At 41.7% G+C, this 21,484-nt stretch overlaps 1 protein-coding gene across 2 annotated transcripts in view; it reads left to right on the top strand.

Annotated features, from left to right (window-relative positions):
* Positions 1 to 5,842: 5,842 nt before the first annotated feature.
* Positions 5,843 to 21,484, top strand: part of stg1 (stargazin-like protein) — an 80,316-nt gene continuing 64,674 nt past the window's right edge. For both annotated transcript variants that reach the window (XM_065484085.1, XM_065484084.1), the window contains exon 1: positions 5,843 to 5,977. The gene's annotated coding sequence lies outside the window, so the exon portion shown is untranslated. The remainder of the gene's footprint in view (positions 5,978 to 21,484) is intronic.

Here is a 21,484-nt window from a genome sequence, read left to right as displayed (position 1 = left end):
CTCTACTAGGTGGCTCCGAGGCTAAGCTCCATTGTAATGAAGACAAATTTCCATCATTTTTCCTCCTTTTCTAAAACGTGTATTTTTTCACAGCAGCCTCCGGAGCCCTCTGAAAGTATTCTAGAGGAAACATTTCCAGCTGCCTAGAAATTCCCCCGGCAGAAATTTTATGATAAAATGTACAAGGCGCATCCATTACGTGCCTGAGTGCTGGAGATATTCTTTGGGAAAGAGCGGGTGTGTAATATGTACATATAATATTGTTGTTGCTTTCAGTTTTTTGTGTGTAAATAAAAGTTGCACCGATCTTGCGGGCAGGAACAAGAGAAAAAGCTGCTGCCAGAAATTTAATGATATACAGCTACCCCACAGATGTGCCATAAATCTCAAGTTAATATGATTATGTTGAAATGCAAAGCTTGGAGATGAGAATTAAATACATTAAAACTCCTCTACGAGCTTAAGTTTAAGCCAGTCTTAGGATCAAATCATATTTAAGATGATTGTTAGTAAAAATCAATAATGAATCGAAGTAAAAATGATCAATAGAATTTGAAAATGGGTAAAATTCGTGGTAAACAAGTTACACTGCAAGTCAGGGGTGATAAAATGTCACTGCGCTGCAGTGAGGAAATCTCACCCCGCCGTATGCCACTATATCTGGGGTTACATCTGATAATATACCATTTTTCGCAGTGATATTTTCGATGAGAATAAAAAAATTGATAAAAGGGCGTCAGATGATACTCTAGAACCAGAAGACTCTTAATTTGTAAAATATGATAAAAAATAAGAAGAGAAAAAATGAACAACAGCTCAGATAAATAAATTTTTAATTTGAATAAGAATGTTCAATAAAAATGGAATCGATTTTGTGGATTTTGTTAGTGAGACATACAAGAAAAAACGTTTGTAGGCAACCCGCGGTGAAACTGTGACGTGCAGGTTGCCTGCACAACGCTTAACGTCGGAGATAGAAAGCTGAGCTGGCGGGTGATTAGCACAGAAGAGCGAATCTTTCCGATCGAAGCGGTGGCACAAAAGGTGCGTTGATTTGGAGCTCGCCTCGGCGGCGCGGTGGCAGCCATGGCGAGGTTCATTAAGCGCATTTAACAACAACAACAGCAGACGCAGCAGCAGCACGGTGAGATAGATAGAGAGAGATTCAGCGTGGCCAAAAGCGGAGCTCGTTTTCGCGGCAGCGAATCATTAATTCTGGTGTGCCGAGCGCGTGTGATAGGTGTTTGTGATGCGCCTGGGATAACAATCGTGCTCGTTCATCATCGCGGAGAGGGAACGTTTTGCAAGACGAACCTGCAAGAATTTTTGATGCGCGCTTTGTCTGACGCGCTGCTGCAGACCTGATTTATTTTTGGGGGGTTTCGGCTTACTGCTGGATAAAGGAAATGTGATGCCAGGAAAGTCAAAGTAAAATGAGATTTAAAGGTCGAGAAAATTGCAGTAAATTATGCTTAGTATATATTTACTTCATCCTCAGTCAGAGGGAAGGGTAAAACTTCGCGGACAATAAATTACTTCATTTTAGAATTTCTTGTTATTAGCATATTAAAGTTTTTAAACGAAAGGTATGCGTTTATACGTTTTTTAAACATTAATATTTAATAGTGATTAGCAACTACTTGCAAGTTTTAAAATCTGAAGTGCTTAAACTCACTTGACGAGAAAATAGTCGCAGACAAAATTCATCAGTATTAAGTGGCTTTGTACCAACCATCTCTTTGGCTTTCTTAAAAGTTTCAGAATAAACAACATCTCATTATAGTCGCCAGCTACACTGCCTCCAGACACCCACGCAAGAAGCATTTTTGGCCAACGTTCCTTCTCTTTCAAGGTCGACAAAATCTGAAATGAAATTCCATCGGCACTGAATGCCGCGCTTCCCAATCTTCTAAAACATCATTATTATTTATTGAAAGAATTCCAAAAGTGCTTGCGATCATCTTTTAATTTTAATATTTAAATGGATAACGACTCTAGTCCGTTTTTTAAGTTGCATTACATCAAATGAACAGTATAAGATGCGCAATATTTTCAGTTTAATCGAGTGTTAAATTATTGAGTGGAGACATGTATTTAGGCACTTTGCCTAAATTCCACTTTGAGAGGGCCTTCACTAATGTTATTTTGCTTTCAGATTAGTGGTTTTGCAGCAAGCAGAATTTCATGCTTTAAATAAAGAATGCTCTACCACACTGCAAGGTATAATTTTAATTGCGATGCAATTTTTGGCTTAACTCTAGCATTCTGTACAAATATCAAGGATTTTCTCAGCATCCCCTCTCGCGGGAAAGCACAGTTTTAATGATCGCACGCTCAGGATTCCGCCGTGCGCAATTCGTGACAGGGTACATTGTTAAAATGTGTCGGCGATTCGTCGAAAGCGGGAAAGACAGAGATGCCTGCGAGGGGTCGCGGATTGGAGCAATTTCCTGGGCAAAACATTTGGCGCCGGCCGGAAACTGCAGGCAGCTTGGAGCTCCGAAATTCAGCCAAAATAATGAGATGGAGTTTGCCTTTTAGCTCAAGTGCCGCCACCGCGCTGCCTCTTAGGTTTAATCAAAATTTCATTTTCGTGCCGCGTCAGACAATGAAAAATCTAACAGACGATGCAGAGTCAGGTGAAATGACAAGAAAATAAGCTTGCCTGCATGGCGCACGGAGACGCGCGTGGTTCAATTACGCTGCTGCGCGAGCTATTGCAGGAATACATACACCTACGAACCGGCGGCGTCTGAAGGGCAACAGGTGCATTACACGGCGACATGCTTGCTCTTTCCTGCCTGCACTCTTCGTCTCATCTACTTGCATCGCGTCGCGCGCAGAGTAACAAGTTCCAGCCAACAAATTGGCTTTTTCTATCCGAAGCAGGAGGGCATCTTATAAATTTATAATAGAGCCGCTTTTGATTATATGCGAGCAAAACTTTGCCTTTGTAGAGATAACGTTAGAAATAAGACAAAGGATGTTAACGGACGCATTACATATTAGATGCAAAGGTAACGGCTTAATTGGCAGATCTCTTTATACAATATAATTACAAAAATTACTTTAAAATTTTATCAGGATTACTCACAATCACTATTCCCATGCAGTGTTGCAATTTTTCTCAAGATTTATTTCAGCAATCGGGATGCTTTAGTTTTTGGAGTTTTTAGTATATGCATCAAATTACCAAATATTAGCACATTTTGAAATAGTTTCGAATTGGACATGTGGCTGCTGAGTATCCGTACCTGTAGTATACACGAAAATTCTTCATATTCAAAGCATTTTTTTATCAAAAGCATGCATGTGCAATTTCAAAAGGTGAAGTTTGAGCTGAGCATATGAAAAGTAATTAATGCTACGAGCACTAATTAGCGTTCGCATTGAATCACTGCTTTTTGCTGAATAGATTGATCAGATCGGCGAGGATTTAATTGGCAGCCTGTTATTTTGGCCAAATAGACACCACTGTGTTCACATTTGCTCAAATAATAATTGAATCCCAGCGGCATGGACGGAGAGAGGAGCGGGGTTGTTGGAAGCGGCATGGGACATTCTAAATGGAGAGCGTTCTTTGTGAAACCCCTTTTTATTCACTAATATCCACACAATTATTCAAAATCTGCGACGCATGCTTTGAGCGCACGGGAGCACGTTTTAGCGCTTTTGCGCACACAAACTCAATTTGTTTGACAGTCACATTTCTGCAATAAATTTAGTATTGCATTAAAAAGTCACATATTTTGTGTTCTTTTGGTCAATTTAATAATTTTCAGTTTGCCCATATGATTCTCGCATCAGTGATTAAATATTTTATTGTTTGACAAAATATCTGAAATCTGGATAAATAAAAGAAATGATGTAAACCATCCGTGAATCAGAGGGCCGCTGGGAATTGTTGAAATTGGCCATCACACTAAAGGGAAAAGGACTAAGGGGCTAGTTAGTGTTTAGGCCGTTAAATATAGAGACACGCCACTTCTGTTGCCCTGATTGATGTTCTCTTGCTGATTGTATATGAATTATAGGGCATATTAGAAAGTTTTCATGTTTAGCAAATCTGCTAAAATTAAAAATAATTGAGACGTTTTCAGGGTTATACCTTCAGGCTCTGTAAATCGTAACTTAAAAACGTAAACATAACCGTACAATTTTATCGTACTTATCGGTTGCCACATGATGACATGAATAATTTTATATTTCAAAATAAATAAAGTCCCATTTGTTTCATTCGTCGCATTGAAACATTTTGAAATTGTGACATTGCACTTAACTGCAAAAGTTTACTCGATCCATCTGCATTATCGGTGGAGGTGGCAGCGCCAACTTCCGCTATTTGCACAGAGTGCACGAGTGTATGCGAGATTGAGAGCAAAGTTTGGCGTTTGGCATGATGTGCGAATTGAGCTGCATTGGCCCAGAACGGCACTGGTCGGGTGATTTGGGTCGTGCGCGCGCGAGTGTGTGTACGAGGTTTAGTTTCAACTCTACAAAACTCGCGAAACATATACAACAGAGAGGCAGCGGCAACTTGAATAGCTGGCAGATAATGCGAATTTAACTCGGCAGCCGCTTCCGCGTCGCTTGAGCGACAAAATTCAGTTTCGCCGCCGCATGCTGCGCAACAATATTACGTAGGCATCCATATATTTTGTTAAAATGATATGCGTGTACAAATCCTGCCGAGCAAGGAAAATATATCTAAAAGGGCATAGATTTAATAGGCAGTGTTAACATTTGCAATTTAACTGTTTTACTGACTCTAATTTTTTCATTCGTTTATTTTTAAATTGTTTGAAAGTATTAAGGGTTAGAAAAAAATTAGACACTAAGAGATTTTAAATCAACTGAAATAAATTGTCTAATGGTTTTACTAACAAAATATAAATCTTTGAACTGAGTAAAACAATATTTTTTTGTTATTAATATATTGAATGCAGCTTTACTATTCAGGGAAATTCTGAGTAACTTGCATTTTTTAATAACGATTTCGAGTTGACTCCCTCATCCAATCACAAGTGATAAATAGTTAGTGAAAAGAGAGGATATTTTATTTCGATAAAGTGGAAGGTCTGTTTAGACGGATGAGTCCTATTGGGTTGAAGGGTGTCAAATAATGTGCTGTTTTGTGGAGACTCAAAGGAGAGTGAGACCCTTCTCTGAGATCTAGTTTCACCTGCCTCTGAACTTGCCTCGTCCTTTTGTATGTGCATATGACTATGTTGTATGAAACGCAAAACCCCTGCGAGCGACGAAAAGGGCTTTCAGTTGAAATGTTTGTAGAGAGGAAAGCAAAATTATTTCCTCTCGGACAGTAGTAGATTGGTTTTCAGTCTGATATCAAATAATTTTCTCGGACTATTTAAATCAACCTTTAATGATGACAGCTTTTACTTATTCTAGTCCTAATTAGAATATAATAGTCTAAGCCGATCATATAGTAGAAGACGGCAGATGAACTATCACGAGGCTGAGCAGTAAGTCGGTGTGGCTAGAATGAAGCGTCGTATTCTATACAGAGGTGTTGCTTGAGAGGAGTTGTCGGACCCAACTTCTCAGCAAGTTGACACAAAGCACCGCGATGACATTTACAGCGCCCGAGCATTAAATTTAAGACAAAGGCATAATAGTGCAAATGCACATAAGCGTGGCGTTGTCTGCTGGGCCGAGTAGTGTGTCTCGTACATACACGCGCAGCTAGACACAGTGCACTATATGTACGTTTAGCGTGCGTGGCATGGCATTGTACAGTTCCAGAGCAGAAGAGCCAGCCACGGAAGGGGTGCGCGGCGCACACCCCTGACGGCGGAGTAGGGTAGGGTGGGTCTGCCGGTGCTGCGGCCTCAGTTTGCCGGCACAGTAGTGGTCCAGTCGTCATACGTCTCGCACCGCTCGCCTCCAGCTACGCAGCCTGTCGCATTCATCTCCTGACACTCAACCCATTGTTCCGCTCGTCAAAAGGCTTCCAAAGGTAAGCAAGCCCATTTGCTGCTAATCTGGCTTTGATTTGGAGGATTTATTTGATTTTTGAAATTCAATTTAATGCAACTCTTGTTAAAAATGTAAGGGAACGGAATTTTCACACTAATTTTTACAAATCACAGAATTCAATATTTCCCTTTATATGTAATAGAAATTAAAAATCTTACACTTAATGTCACTTATTTTAATTAAAACTGCGTATGCACCATCCAATAAAATCTAGGATTGAAACCTAAGAATGCAATAGCATAAGGTAATTTTGTTTAATTTTATATCAAATAACTTTCATCCAGGTCGGTATGGTTTCCCTTTTTTAACAACCTAAAGGAATCAAGAAAAGAGCTTTGAAAAAAATAATAAGTTTCGTAGCCCACAACACTACTCAATAGCTACTCAAAAACCTTGACTAATTGGCAGGAGACTCTGGACGCTCACAAAAACGAAAACACAAGGGCCCCTCGAGCTTACGCATATTTGATCGAAGCGGCAGGAAGAAAAGCGTCGCTCATTATTAGCACAAGTGACACTCAGTTGGGTAGAACGTCTTCTAGCTTGGGCTCTTGTCTTTAATTACGGCAGTCTTTTTTAACAGCAGACGCGAAAGCAAAAGGAGGAAAGTGGCGAGCGCAAAAAGAGAAGGCGATTCATCTTACCATTTAAATATTTAACGAACGAAGTGTCAACACTCGTTCCTCGTGCGATTTTTCAACTTAACCCACGCACTCATTTGAAGACTGCTGCTCTACCCCGTGCGGCCCGACCAACAAATCATATCTGTTCCTTACGTGAGCCGAATCCGCTGAACGGCCGACCCATCTTTCCTCGTCCACTTTCTTCAAATGAAATAAATATTTGGGTCCCGTCTTTGCCCCAAATGGGGTGAAATGCACCTTGGGAGAAATTATTTTAGAGTTGTGAATTATAGACAGCGAACTCAAACGTACCTTCCTCGGCCAAAGAGTGTAGGCCTAAAAATTAAAATTCTCCACCCGAGAGTGGATAGCAATTCACCTTTCTTGCCGGCAGCACTCGCTGGAAATCAATTTGCGAGGTCCGTATTCTTTGACGGCCGCTTTCAATTTCCGCCTTCTGCTGAGAGCATATTTCTGGCTCATTAAAGCACGGCAGAAGACGAGCGACCGTCTAATCCTGAGCAGAAAACATATTTACCCTCGAGGCTAGCGGCTGGCGGCCCCCAAAAGCCGATTGCTCATTTTATTGTGCTGGGGAATTCGAGCTCGACTGTTGCACCCGTTCCGCTTAATGCGTCTCCGTGCCAAATATTTGCTCTGCCACTGCTGCTCTCGGCGAGAAATAAGACCTATTCGCGCAACTATGCAATTAACAGACTCTCTCGCAGCCGAGTTGCGCGGAAATGTGCGGAACACTTGGCTTGAGTGTACTCGCTCTGCAATATCGTAATTCGCAGCTTCAGTCTCAGCCTTCCTGAAAACTCTGAGCACATTGTTGTAAGAGCAGAGACAAGTGATTTAGCGCAGCTTGGTCTGACATTTTTTAACGTTAAGTCTGGTTTTAAATACATTTATCATTGTTCAGTTGCGGGTAAGGCCTTTTTGAGATAAAAACGTACCTATTTACTGCTCTTTGCAGGAAAAATTGCGCACAATTTTCAACAAATCGTGACAAGAAAACGCGTGTAGCGGGCAGCTCGTCAGCGGGCAAAAAACATTAAACAGCGACGGTACAAAAATGCGCTTTTCACAGCCGATTTCAGCGAGTTAGCAGTCAAGGGAGACAAGTGGAAGTAGAGGGCGGCCAGAGTGACAGACGAGGCAGTAATGTGCCAGCTTCAGTATACATTATTTCAAAGTAGCGGATGCTTCTCTCGTCCCCCTTTATCGACAAATGATGCAGCTTCTTGAATTCCTCAATTTATTATTGAGCACGTACGTGTGCAACGTTTGCCCGAAAGGCTAAAAACAGTCTGCATTGCTGAGTTCCGCGAACCTCAAGACCAACTAGATTAGAATGACGCATTCCTGACGAGAGTTGCACTTGTGCAACAACTGTGCAATTAGTTAGGCTGGGAGAGCGAGTTTATTTTGCATACAGCGGGTTGTTTACAAAACAAGAACAGGAATTTTAATTGGATTTTGCTACAAAATGAAACTATATTACTGGTGCAGAAATATTCATTCTCGTCCCCCTTTTCTTCAAAATTTAGTGCTTCTTTGATCTGCAGCTGTAAAAGCACCATTACGGTGTTTCCACGCTCTCCCTTTTTTCAGGACACTTTTCTCCAAGTGCCAAAGAACGAATATACATATTTCACCTCCTCGTGCGCGGCTGGTGTGTTGTTTTTCCACATCCTTTATGTGCGGGCCGCCACCTAAAAGATTCGTGGGAGCAACGAGAACAAAAGGGGCCATTCCGGCAAATGTATTCATGTTTGTATCGTCAATTTGCATACGCGCGCTCACAGTCATAAATGAGACTGCAAACGCACAAGGCCAATATTCAACAGCAAAACGCTCGAGCGCGCTCGCTGTTTATCGATATGCGCGGAGCGGCAGAGCCCTAGAAAGGTAAAAAAGTTCAGTCCAAACATTTCTACGCGGAATGCTCCGTGCTCTCATTGATGTGTGTAATTCAAAAAATAATAATGCCCGTATATGCGATCGCGAGGACAAAGAGTCAATTGAATTCCGGCTGAAAATAAAAGGTCGCTATGTGTAAATTCACGTCTGGTATTTTTGCTTTGCTGCCCGATGTTATGAAATTTACAGAGGCAAACTTTTCATTTCCCACGCTCTTTAGTCCTGTGCTAAATTAAAACCTACACAGGTTTTATGTCATATTTGCGCGAGCAGAAAAAAAAAGTCGGCGACCCTCTGCTCTCCGACCCACATCCGTTGTGCGGCCCAAAAGCGCGCCTGGCACGGCAATATTTTATTATCATCCCCTGCGGTGGCTCGATTAAAAAATATATGTATGCAAGCGTGTTCCCCATGCCGAGATTTATGAATTTCGCTGCTTTTGCTGGTGAAATCAGGTCTTTCGAATTCCTCTAGACTTTAATTGCAACGGATGTATCGCGAGCAAGTGGCATCACAACCCTGTGCTTTATTTTTCGGTGCTTTGCATCGACGTACGAGTCCTGAGTCGAAGCCGTTAGTGCCACGACGGGCTAAGCGGGGAACGTGCTCTTTTAATTTATCGCCGAGCTGCCCCGGGGTTAGCCGAATTCTGACACCTCGGTTACAAATGAAAAGTCGCCGTGGTTGCCGAGGGATTTGCCAAATTATTGTTTATGGCCGCTGGCCATGCGGGAAAAGGTTGTGTGTATCTCTCGGTCTCACAAAAAGCCTACAAAAAGCTGTTAGCGAAATGGCATCAAGATGGGCTCTACAATAGGTTCATAATTATTTGCTCACACACCAACTTTCACATTAACGATATTTGTTTTTTATTTATTTATATCTAATTATAAATTAAAATTTTGCCGTGGACTTTGTGATGCCTGAAATACCTAAATAATAAAAATTTAACTAATTAGTATATAATAGATGACAATTTGAAGAAATAGGAAGAAGAGCAGCAGTATGCTATCAATCGAGGGTTTCCAGCATCACAATATCCAGTCTGAGAGTCTGCTGTTAATTGATGGCGCAAATAATTGAATCTTCGGACATCCTGAACAAGATCACATGGTTGAATGATAAAAACGAAGCTGATAACTCGCTCACCCGAGCATGACTGGGATGGATTTGCATAAACATGTTTGGTCCTGCTCTGCTGGCTGCCCTATTAACGAAATCAATTATTTAGAACGCAAAACAGGCGCAGGTAATAACGAGCGCTGCTAATGTTCGGCACTAAACTGGATTACTCTTGGTGCGGTGTAAATTTTCTGATAAACCCAGCGAATCCATTAACTTAATTGCTCGTCGCTCGCATTTTGCCAGTCGTCGACGCTGCTCGCATTGACAAATTCATCTGATCTGCCAACACTTTTAGTGTCTGTGGGACAGTAATAATATTAAAAAAGGACATAAAAGGAGTCTCCTGCACAATATTGTATTATGCCTCGGGCCTTTTTTGAAGAATTTAAAAATTAAAATATCATATTATGGCTTGCAAAATTGTTATATCTATTTTTGATGTTTAGATGATTTTAACAGGCGAGAGTTAACATAAGCGAAAATAATGTTAAATTGATCAATATAGCAAATGGTTAAAATAATACACCCTTAAAGAGAATGTGATTAATGAAAAAAATATATATATTGGGAACTGAGAGGATACATCTCTTCAGCTCCAATTTCAAACTGTCTTAACTAGATTTCAAGCTGGCAGCTTTCACATGATAAATCGCTTGACAAATTTTTAAAATACCTCACAAGGAATATAATTAATTATTTGCTTCCAAATTTTTTACTTTAAAATAATTATGCTTTAGTAGGATTAAATTATTCTGATCGCGTGGAATCCAGCAGGCGTGTGCTCAAAAAGCAAGTACACAAACAGTGCTAAACTTCAGAAAATTTAAGGACACCGTCGTGCGTGGGTTTTTCCATTTTGTGTTTGCGCGCTGGCTGCCTCGAGAGGAGGCAAACAAAGGAGTGCGGTGAACAAAAAGCCAACACCACCGCTACCGGCCTAATTCTTTTAACACAAAATAGCTTTTAGAAGCTGGAATGGCCCGCTTACAGGCGTCGCAGCAGTGCAGACTTGCAGAGGATTCGTCGGCGTGTGCTGTCGAGGGCCCGTTTAATTATTCCTCTCTTGGAGCCGAAAAACGCACCCTCGCGGCACTTGTGCACTCAGAGCGATTTTCCTAACAACTTGACCCCGCGCCCGGACTTAACTTGCTAGGCATAAAAATTCCACATTTTCCGCGCGGCACCCTGGAAATTTTCAGCAGCGAGACCGTTTGAGAGAAACATGCTCGCTCATGAATGCAAATTGAGGGTGGCTGGGAATTTTTAATGATCTGGATCTGGCGAGAAATATGAGATTGTAAATTCTACACCGAGCGTCGCTGGCGTTGGTAGCTGTTGAAATTTTTCCTGAACGAGTTAAGCACTTTTGTCTGAGAGCCTCGCGCGCAGAGGGGTTTTTAGTATGAAAGTCTCAACGCTTCAGATATTCAATGGCGTAGAGGCTTTCAATTTGTGCGGTAATTTCAAGTAAACCTTTCTCTTTTGACATAGTTTTTTCCCTTCCTTTGCTGAGTTAATTTCTCTGCCCAAATTCTGCCTCGGGTCCTTCCGATGTGGGCCTTCATAAATTTAATCGGTGCTGTGCACAGCTGTGAATTTATTGCCTTGGTTTGCATAAACCGGCCCAAGAACAGGGTCGGCCTCCTTTGTCAGCACGTTTGCAAAAAAATCCCGGAACTCGTCTGCCCCGTCTGCTGTTGTGCGTGTGTATTTATTGGTCTGCGAAATCTGCCGCCATGAAACAACTCAGCTAAAACAATCCCAGCCAGCCACTCGAAATCATTCTTGTGTAAAGTTTGAGGCAAACTTCGTAGCTATTGACTTTGTCTCCCCGGTGGACCTCCGCCGGGCATAGCGCGCGTCTCCCACGCCGGATCCCATCATCTCTGCTTTCTGCCTTCAATGTTTGTTGCTTTTCGTGGATCTTTTACGCGAATCCACCATTAGAGTAAATACAACAAAAGCTGCTTGGTAATTACGTTTGTTGTTTAATCCAATCTCGTTTTGAACTTTCTGCGGAAACCACACACTGTATTGTCTGACGCAGCAGTGTCGAATCTTAGACCCACGCTCGAACTTTCGAGATTGCTTTTTGTTTGTTACAATTTTGTGGAACTCCATCGTCGTAGATTGAATGCATTCTTGGCACAAAACAGAATTCACGACAACATAAAAGATGGGAATTTTAGAAATTCAGTTTACTTATTAGATCAGTAATTTAAGCTATACAATATAACACTCTTTCCTGACCTATTTCCAGAAGTAGTTTTGAAGCAATCAAAAGGGTAAAAATGGTTTATAAATGAACTTTGAAATTTATTCGTTAAAAAAATTAGTTTTTTGGTCCAAACTAAGGGATCTCTTCTTTTGTTAGTCCTTGGCATTCATTAAATATCCAGGAGGACGAGCAAACAACATTTTGGTCCGATGACATATATTTAAATAAAAGAGAACCGAATCAAACGAGTTCTTTCGGCCGCAGGCGATATGGCTTTGAAAAGAAAGAGTCAAACGAAAGGCGCCAGATTAATTGACATTTTCATCGCACACATCCGGGGAAACCTCATCAAAAGTTGGAAACCACTCCAATTACAGTCAGGATCCTCCCTCCCTCACCTGCCGCGTATTTTTACGCTTCTACTCGCGGGACCGAGTTTTCTTTTCATCTTGATTGCGGCGGTTGCAGAACGAAAGAGCTTGTTTGAGAGGCGTGATTGCGACAAGAGATAAATATATTTCGCACCTCACTTTTCTTTGCTGTGCGCGGCGAGTAATTTTAAGAGGTGCAGCCAGCAACAGAAATTACCAGTGAATCTCGGCTTTGCGGCGGACAAAAAGCGAAACGAGATTACGAAGCGGACAAAGACGGACCAAAGGCCAGCGGAAAGTAATATAGCGGTCGAAATTACGCAGCCGGCGGTGAGATCTTAAGGGAATCGAGCTCGCCGTCTTTTAATAAAATCTACCAGCCTCTGACAAAAGTAGCGCCGCTGAATTTCCCGGACTTTCAAAGGCCGTTTCCATGTGAAAATGACGACGTGGAATCTTATCTGACACGAGTCTTTTAATACATTATTAGCAGCGAGACCCGGGAGCGAGATTTAATTTTTGGATAGAGCAACCGGCATGAGCTGACTGGGAGAAAATCGCACCCGTCACACGAGATCTTTTTCCTCCTCCTCTTTGCTTTTGCTGCGGCGAAAGCAATTTTCTTTTCATTCCTTTCCCGCCTTTTTGCCTCGGTCGGAGAAGAGAGCGAGAGGCGAGCCTTCTCACGTGAATGTTTTGTTTGCGGCGCTGGTATCAGCGAATAATTTGAATTTGCGACTTTGCGGAATAACGCCTCGAGAAGGCAAACGCTGGCGTGTCTCTATTATTCTTCTTCCCGTCTGCGTGATATGCAGTCGGCGTATTGTGCTCGCATAAGCCCTCAAAAGTTTTTAGATAAACAACATTAACAGCTCCCGGGGGCTTAATAAAAATGAAGCTGCCTGCGCTCGCAAGTTCCTACGAGACGCCGGCAGCGCGAAAATGCAAATTATTGACAAAGAATTTTCCTTCCCTATGGCTATGTTTGCTTTTGCAACTTTGGCCGCGTTGAAAGGCTCGAGTAATGATTTAGGACACGAAAACCATGTTTACTTTTTCCCTTTATTATCTGAAATTGCGCGATGTCTATCTATTTGTTATGCTTGTCTCTCTGCTTTTACGTTTCCTTCAGTTTCGCCATCTCTTTTTGAAAGTCACAGTGCCTTTTCCTCAATGCACTATATTTTGAGTAGCTCCTTTTGAGAATGACTCTAAAATTTTACATGTGAGTATATCAATACGATCAATATATTGATTGCTGTCACCCTCAAAATACAAATATTGTTTTATTTTTAAGTGGGCCGGCTTCACTAAGGGGTTGATTGTTTTGATTGTTTGAGCAGGCAAACTGCACAATGTGCGGCATGTCAAACGAGGATCAAGTTACAGTTGAAAGCCAAATTCTGTCAATTTTTGTCGGAAATTTAAATAGCTTTTAGCCATATTTTTTAGGCTTATTTGAATCATTACCTCCATATAGGAAAGGAATTCGCTAATTCTACAAATGCCAAATTTAACCAAATAATTGAGTTTTTTATATTGGTATAACTTGTTTTGAAGAATTTTACTGAACACGAAAAACCGTTTCTTGTTGGGATATAATATATCAAACAGTACGCAATAGCAATAAGGATTGTCTGTGTTTCACGGGTGCTTTTCTAGAGTTTAACTCGCAAAACAGTACCAATTGATGTCAAGTGTGAATTCTATATTTTACCAGAGCTATTCGAGGGATAAAGCAAATTTTGCTCTTTTCGTTACAATTACTAGCTTTGAATGATTTCACATTGTTACGTTTTGCAATTTCCTTGACAAATTCTGTTTATTCAAATATCGCTCGTCAAAAACAGGCTACGTTACCTGAATCCGGGAAAACAGCGCAAATCAAAGGATTTGTATTTGAATGCCAAGCTCTAAAATTTCACCACTAGGTGGAGAGGAGGATTCGTGTCAGATCGAAAGTCTGTTTATGTGTGAGAGCGTATAATCTGAAAAGCACACGATTTATATAGCACTCCGCTCTGCGATTCCAAAATAATCGGTCGTCAAACAAACAAACACGCCGTAGGAGTACGATTTTCCCTCCAGACTTTGCATCTCGTGGAAATGCGCACATTTTATCCTTTATCCGGCGACTTCCTGAAAGCGCGGAGACCTTCTTCTTTCATCCTCCTCGATGGTGCTCATCCCTCGGCAAATATTGACGTTTGATTATTTTGTATGCACAGTTAAGCGATGCCTGCTGCGCCGATTTTTATCCTTTATTTCCTGTCGGCTGCGGCGCTGATGGGCTTTGTCAACGGCTCTAACGAGGAGGATAATAATTTCTTGGCCCTTACTCACGCATTTGATAGCACATTCGCAGCGCCCTGCACAGCCAATTTCAACGGGCGAGCCTCTGCGAACACGTCAAATAATAATAGCCTGTCGATATCATCAATATTTATAATGGTCCATGCAGCACGGGCAAGCAAGAATGCGCCGCGTTTGCGTTGCTGTGTTCATGAATACTCAATCATTGGCACAGGCACAGCAGCACCGTAATAACCTCCTCCTATATGCAAACACGCCCGCAAAGCAACAGATAAATAGACCGGCGTGTTTGCCAGATCACGTTGAATAGCCTCTCTCGCATCCACTAGCCTGAGAAATATGCGTGCGGGCAGGAATAAATTATCAGCCGGTGCACTCACGCTTTCAAGCCAATTTTCAATTAAAAATATGGTGCTTCCCCAGCAACCACCACTTTAAACTGTCCAATTACGCTGCTCATGGAAATCAATCAAATTAGGAAATTATAATCCAGAAAGGATAATATGCTTTCAAGTGCTCGATCATGCAGCAAATTAAAAAGCAATCGTCTCGAGGCACAGAAAGAACGAGGAAAAATCTGTCTTAGGGAAGATTGAAAAAAAAACAGCCAAACTTAATTGTTACGAGTTTTTTAAATTACCCCTTATTTCTTTCACAAACATAATAAGGAACAGCTTTGCAAATTGTGGGTAAAAAGCTATAGCACCTTATATGCTATTCCCTCCATTGATGAGAGTACATAGAATCGACCCCTGAGGGGCCGTTTGCCATTAACAGAGGGCTTTCGCGTTCTTGTGGCTTTTTCGACAAAAGACCTCTACTGTTTTACCACCGGATTATCAGGGATGCTGCGTTTATTTCTCGGAACATCTGTCAAAGGAATATCTGTTTTCGATAATGTCTGCAAGGCATGTGCACCTAGCTTTGTTTTTTCACCGAGATACTAGAGCTGGTTGTGAGACCTGTTTGTTTAAATAAAATACGCTCACATGCGTTTCTATCTAATCATGCAATTGTGTGGTGGTCTCATCTGAAAAGAAGTTATAATGAAACAATTATGCCACTGTGGAACAGAAAAATAAATCAAGGTATTTGTTTAACGTATGCAGATGAAACAATACTGAAAAAATTAACCTGATTATCATGATGAAATGGAAAAAATTTTCAACCTTAATAAATTCCATTCCATTGGTAAGCATTGCATGAATGATGAAAAAGGAAGCTTTACTCTACAAACTAAATATGCTAAAAATATTTGCGATATGAACAACTCTGTATTTTACATCAAAGAAAAGCCTAATTGCGAGTTCTCTGTAAAACATGTACATAAAGGCAAAGCAAATGATGCAGACAATTGTGAAGCAAAAAATGTGTAATTTGTGCTAAAGCTATACGCTCTGGCAAACTTTGCTGCTGTTCATAATTGTTAAAAGCTGAATGCTAACAAATCGGCATGCAGCCTCTACATTCAATTCAGGTCACGGAAGCTACAAATGGAAAAGAGTAATTTGATGCTTGATGCGAAGTTACAATTTGCATCGTCGCGGAATTGCTTCGTCATCAGAGAGGGAAAACTGTAATTAAAAGACTATGTATGTCTTTCAAAATGCAATTCCACAGAGCGCGAAAGAGTAGTATGCCAAACAAATTGGCGAGACGCGATTTCGATTTTCCTTACATGCCTGCACACACTCGCTTGTAAATTTCATTCCGAACACACGCACACGCGCACATTTATGATATTCAATTACGCGCGCCTTTCCCGCTTGGGTTTAGCTCCGGAATTTAAGGCACGGGTATTCCAAAGCACAACCGGCAGCCGGCTTTCAGCAGAGCTCGCGAAAAATTGAATTAAGCAAAATTTACATCGGCTCGACAGAGCACGCAGCTTCTTGCGGAATCGGCTCAAGTTTGCCTCTCAACGTGCGAAAATTTGCTGAGCTGTGAACGTGCCAAGTCTGACACAGGCCAGCCTCTCTAGCTCATTATATATGTTAAGTAGAAGAGCAAGAACATTATTTCTTAAAATAATAAAGGCTTTGACAGTAAAATTCGATGGCTGTCGCAGATCGGTGCAGTTAATTAAAGGACATGTTATAGCCTTCGAGGAAAATTAAAATTTTTAGATTTTTAGCGAAAACCACAGAAACAATTTGGCAATCAGATAGGCGCTGGAATTTTCAGTTTCGACTGCATTAAACGATTTTGTTGAACAAAGGGGGTGGCTATTTCATAATGACGTCAGAACTGCTGAGTGTGGGAAAAATCGGGACGGGTTTACTTCTACCGCGATTGTTCAATTTTCTCTTATTGCCATATGTATATAATTTATGTGAAACTAGCAAGCAATCACAGTAACAGAGATAACGTACGTGAATTTTTTTCAAGCCTTCACATTGGTGACGCCACGATAAATACTGGCTGCTCTATGTATCCAGTGCTAATTCAATGAATATTCAACTTTTAAATTTAAACTAGTATCAAATTTTGCCCTTTTGTGATATTGAAAGACTTGGTTTGATTTTTAGAGCATTTTTTGCTCATTGTTGAGGTTGACACACGAAAATTTGAATTTCAGAATTTGTTTTGTTTCTATGTATTTGAGTTAACAGGCCAGATCGATCTGGTTGTTCCAAATTATCCTCCGCAGCTAAATCTCTCCAATTCCTATGCAGTAAAAATGAAAAAAAATCTGCTATCTATGACACTAAAAAAAATCTTGAATCATCTATAGATTCACCTATTGAGTTATCGTTCATGCACCGATTCAGTGAAAAATTATTCCATATACGGGAGCAGCACTGCTCAGGTACTGATGCACTAAACAGTATGCACCAGAGCTGTAAATTTTCATAAAAAAAAAACAATAAATTTTTATACACCTGTCTTGGCTTTTTTTTGTTGACGAAATTCAAACTTGCGATTCATGGTTATTTCAATTTGCCAGAAACTTCTAAAAAGCTTTCATTATCCCGTCAAAATCGAGGCGCGTAATTTAATTTGCACTGAAAGGGGAGCGTGTATGTGTGCTCATCTTGCAGGAAAAGCCGTTTAGCCGCCGCGGCACAAAAGGAGATGAACTGCAGCGCACAAGTAGCAAGCAAGCAGTCGGAGGTGTTAGGAAAGTGGCGTGCGGCGCTCTCGAAAAATCCCCGTCTCTGCGTTCTTATGCCGAGTAATGAAAAGCCGGGCGTGCCAAATCCGAGCTGCAAAAATGCCACGCGGCTTTCATCCTTCGTTTCACGGCTCGATTGAGCGCGACTCGATTTAATGCGCCCGGCAGCCAACCGCCGCGGCTGAAACCGCGAAATCCGCACCCGCGGCTTAATTGCACATGTGTTTGTGCGTGAACAAAACCTTTGTGAAAATTATGTGTGAGCGCCGCCCGGGACTGATTTTTCGACCGGCGATTGCCAGTTCGGGTGGAAAATCGAAGCGGCGCGAATCGAATGGAGAGACGCCACCCCTGATGTGCACTCTGCTGAGCACAAACCGTCTGAAATTAATATATATTTGGCTGACAATGAATGTTTTGAGTTACGTTGCGCATCCGCCGGAATCTGTGAATGCGCTGGGGTGTGCAAACTGGACGTGCCATTTGCAACGTTTGGTTTTGTGAACGCGAGCGCTCAATTTACTTGCCCATGCTGAATCCAACAGAGCTGAAAGCCGTGAAATCGAAAATTTGCTTTAACGACTAGGTAATCACAAGCTTGCATTTTTCATTTCAGAAACTTACCACTCCCACGATCTGCATCGTGTAAATTTTAAATTTTTGAGGGCTCTTTTATAAAGTGATGCATGTGATCATTGTTTTAAAACATGCATGCAATAGATATAAATCTCTTCTGATTTTTTTCATGATTTTTATTCATTGAAAGCAGTTGTACATCCACAAGTGTTTTGTTTTCAAATTCTAGAACAAAACATAGTAACAATAAGATATTCCAAATTATAGTGCGTCCACAGTTCTAAAAATGTACAAGTAAAAACAATGTGTAGTATTTGTCCTTTTCTAATTACGCTAATTATGGAATTTTTTAATTCGCGTGCACTATATCTATTAAGATGAATTCAATGTAATAAAGATGGATTTTAATGAAATATTTATGGTTGGTGATTTTGATTACAGGAATACAGGAACAATTAACTCATTTACTTGGGGGCAGCTCAAAATTATTTGGATTGTGGAAAATTTCGTGCAAAGAAACTTATATCATGCTCGTAAATTATTTTAGCTCGTCATTAATTTACCACCAAGTCGTCCACGAGGCGTAAACGTGCTCTGGGGCTTTAAAATATCGCCTGCGAGAAGTATTCAAAAGGCAGTCGCGCAGAGGTTGGTCTGCCGGGCACATAATTTGGCGGTGCATTAGCAATTCGTAAGAGGAAGGCGGAGGCGGTGGCACAATGTGAAATAAAACTTGTGTCTTTCGTGAGAGTGGTATTGTATGTGCTTCATTAATTTAATTGTGCCGGGCCCGCTCAAAGAAGAAGGAACTTAAGCAGGCAGGCAGCCGCGCTCGCGCTGTTTGTCTTGATAATCATTTGAAATAATAACTCAGTCCTTCCTTTCACTGTCCCAATTAAAACTTCGCTCCGCCCGGTGGGCCGGGATTTTTATTTTCTGATGGAGAGGATGCAAGAGCAAAAAATCTGGTTAATTCAGCGGAAAACTCGCTCACGGTGTGCCTGTGCACCGCACCGCACCGCACTTTATTATCGCGGAATCTTTTCATCTGGCCGACCGGCTCGCTATAAAATAGACATAAACCGGCTGCGAAATTAAACACAGCTTTGTTTGCTCCCCCTGCGGCAGATATGCGCGGAAGAAATATAAAATCTTACCGGCCGAATTCTCGAGGCATAAACTTGAGCGACGTCATCAAAAGCGGCCGGGTAGCCGCCAAGATTGTCTTTTTCGGCAAGATGCAAATGCGATGCCGCGTTTAGACCCCTACGAAGCCTGAACTTTGTAAGTTCTAAAGAAAGAACGGAAGCTTTTCACTGGGAAAAATTGGAATGTCCTTTTCGATTCGAGATAGGAACACAGATTTCGCGGAAAAAGCTGGCGAAGTTTATTTCAGAATACTTTGGTTACACGTGCAAACTTCCTTACAGACAATTTTCGACGTAAATTGAACCTAGGACAAATGCTTATTTTCTGTAACACATACTAAAGAAATTTTAAGTAGAAAAAATAATCAGCATGGTGTCCGAGGAAGCTTAAATTAACACTATGACTATTTTTTTCTTGGGCCCTACATAAATAAGTAGCTTGTTAAGATAAAAGAATCATTCGCCAGCTTTGAGTTCTAGATAAAAGATTCAACTTATTTGCGAATCCGCTGGAACAATATCTACTTCCTTCTTCCTCCCGTTGGGGGCTCTTGCGTTATCCGCAAAATAAACAGTTTCAAGCATGGCGTGAAAACAAATTAGGGACAATTTATTCTTCTTGGCACTCTTTGCCGCCATTAGGAGGACGAAAGCGAGCGAACTCGCGGGCTCGCAAATGAACGTCGGCGGCTGGAAAGAGGAGCCATTGGGGGTTTCAGGCGGTGCGGGGCTTTGGATCTGGATGCATGCGAATAAGTTGGCTCTGGTGCGGTGCACTAACGAGCAAAGACACCCCGCTGCTCGTTCCCTGCGCGGCGACGCACCAGCCAGCCAGCCAGCCAGCAGGTTATTAAAGACACGGGCACACCAAACGTATGGAAAGTGTGCGTGGCGATGATTATTTTAATGATGTCGGTGATATAGTGCGTGGTGAATAATTAATTATTGTAGCCGAGCCGGCTGAATTATGGATGAGAGTGAGAGGGATTCAGCGCCGCGCGCGCGAGTGTTCGGATTCGGAATGCCGAGCTTTGAAGTTGTGGGTCGTTTTCCGGCCGCGCCCAAACCGTGGCTCTCCTAATTTGACTAATTAGCACATTTGCAGTCGCTGCAGTTTGTTGGGAGTGCACGCCGCGTGGAAGGGACCGGCAGAAGCGGTGATTATTTCCTCGTTGTCTATCGCAGCCGTGGGTTGTGCAGCCGGGGCCGTGCTAACGCCTGGATTGATCAAAGCTCTCCGCACCACCGTAGCTAATTAATTAAAGCGAATGTCCAATTTTGTTAGTCGGGTTGTTGCACACGCCACCTGTTTGCTCAGAGTCTGCGGAGATTTGGTTTTGTTTGACTTTTATTAGCCTGCTCAGAGTCTCGAAATATACTTTCCTTCTCAGTTTTAACTTTTGTTTGCCCCCAGTTAAACATTTTGTACTTCCACCATCCATCAAATGAAACAAAAAGTTTACATTTCTTCATAAAAACGTTTTTAAATTGGTGCTTACCAAATCTAGATCGTTTCATTATATTTTTTAAATTGAAATTGATCACTTTTTACCGTGGCAGTACTGATTTTCACGCGTATTCCAACACTGAAATTCATTACCTCGTTACTTCTCACATCGCTGAACACATATAATATAATTAAATTTGAGTTGTGCTGGGCACAGGATTCACCAATTTCGTGCACGCTCGCACGGAGCGCGCGAACATGCCTCCAGCTGCAATTACCGTGCTTCCGTGCCCAGAATTTTCCATATAATGTACGATCACCAGTCAGGAGGTGCAGCCGCAACAGTAAAACAACACAGTGTATAATATGGGGGCCGCGGCGCTTGTGACAAAGAATAAAGTTGGCAAGTAACACAACACACGCTGAAACAATAGACGCCGCTCTACCACCACCACCTTGTGCACACGAGACTCCCTATGTGATAACGTAACGTACGAATGCTGCGTGTGTTTGCAATCTACACGAATGGAAACACACACTCTGCGAAGCGGTAGCAGCAGGTTATCTGCTCGTGCTGGCGGACTGCAAAAAGTGGCAGTAAAAGGACGCTTCATTAATATGATAT

Source organism: Cloeon dipterum, chromosome 3, assembly GCF_949628265.1.
Source record: "Cloeon dipterum chromosome 3, ieCloDipt1.1, whole genome shotgun sequence".
Taxonomy (NCBI): domain Eukaryota; kingdom Metazoa; phylum Arthropoda; class Insecta; order Ephemeroptera; family Baetidae; genus Cloeon; species Cloeon dipterum.
This window is presented reverse-complemented; position numbering and strand designations above follow the sequence as displayed.